At 34.1% G+C, this 1,515-nt stretch overlaps 1 non-coding gene across 1 annotated transcript; it reads left to right on the forward strand.

Annotated features, from left to right (window-relative positions):
- The first annotated feature begins 201 nt into the window (after window positions 1–201).
- On the forward strand, window positions 202–305 carry LOC148548123 (small nucleolar RNA R71). Its single transcript, XR_015897800.1, has one exon. It is a non-coding gene; the product is annotated as a small nucleolar RNA R71 (small nucleolar RNA).
- Window positions 306–1,515: the final 1,210 nt, after the last annotated feature.

The following is a 1,515-nucleotide window of genomic DNA, read 5'->3' on the forward strand; positions in this document are numbered from 1 at the left end:
TTTATAGGCGTCCCATTACTCACAGGATTCCTTTCAGAAGTGTACATGAACTGGTTATTAGCAACCATGTCAATGAGTTCTTGAGCTTCTGCAGGCATTTTCTTTAGGTGAATGGATCCACCTGCAGAAGTGTCCAGTGACATCTTTGATAGCTCAGATAAACCATCATAGAATATATCCAAGATGGTCTATTCTGAGAGCATGTCAGAAGGACACTTTTTGGTCAACTGTTTGTATCTTTCCCAAGCTTCATAGAGGGATTCACCTTCTTTCTGTCTGAAGGTTTGAACATCAGCTCTAAGCTTGCTCAGCTTTTGAGGAGGAAAGTACTTGGCTAAGAAAGCCGTGACCAGCTTATCCCAAGAGTTCAGGCTGTCTTTGGGTTGAGAATCCAACCATAATCTAGCTCTGTCTCTTACAGCAAAAGGAAAAAGCATGAGCCTGTAGACTTCAGGATCTACACCATTAGTCTTAACAGTATCACATATCTGCAAGAATTCAGTTAAGAACTGAAAAGGATCTTCAGATGGAAGTCCATGAAACTTGCAGTTTTGCTGCATCAGAGAAACTAATTGAGGTTTCAGCTCAAAGTTGTTTGCTCCAATGGCAGGGATGGAGATGCTTCTTCCATGTAAATTGGAATTAGGTGCAGTAAAGTCACCAAGCATCTTCCTTACATTATTATTATTTTCGGCTGCCATCTCCTCTTCCTGTTCGAAAATTTCTGAAAGGTTATCTCTGGATTGTTGTATTTTAGCTTCTCTTAGTTTCCTTTTTAGAGTCCTTTCAGGTTCTGGATCTGCTTCCACAAGAATGTTCTTGTCCTTGCTCCTGCTCATATGACAAAGAAGAGGGCACAGAAAAATAATAATAATAGAAATCCTCTATACCACAGTATAGGGATCCCTTTGTGTGTGGAAGAAAAGAGGGGGAGATGAAGAATGTAATGTAATGGAAGAAACACAACTGTGAGGAGGGTTGAGATGTGAGATGAGATGTTAGTAAATGAATAAATAAATAAAGTAAGATGGGAGAGAGAGAATTTTCGAAAAATATTTTTGAAAAAGAGTTAGTGATTTTTGAAAATGGTTTTTGAAAAATGTTAGTATTTTTCGAAAATTTTTAAAATCAAAAATAAAAATAATTAGTTAATTAAAAAGAAATTTTTGAAAAAGAGGGAAGATATTTTCGAAAATGAGAGAGAGAGAGTTAGTTAGGTAGTTTTGAAAAAGTTAAGAAACAAACAAAAAGTTAGTTAGTTAGTTGAAACAAATTTTGAAAAGGTGAGAAGTTAGGAAGTTAGAAAAGATATTTTGAAATCAAATTTTTGAAAAAGATAAGATAAAAAGATATTTTTTGAAAAGATATGATAGAAATTAGTTTTTTTGAAAAAGATTTGATTTTTAAAATCACAATTAATGACTTGATTCACAAAAAATCACAAGATATGATCCTAGAACTTAAAGTTTGAATCTTTCTTAACAAGCAAGTAACAAACTTCAAATTTTTGAATCA

This window comes from Arachis ipaensis, chromosome B8 (genome assembly GCF_059453495.1).
Source record: "Arachis ipaensis isolate K30076 ecotype BB chromosome B8, ASM5945349v1, whole genome shotgun sequence".
Classification (NCBI taxonomy): Eukaryota; Viridiplantae; Streptophyta; class Magnoliopsida; order Fabales; family Fabaceae; genus Arachis; species Arachis ipaensis.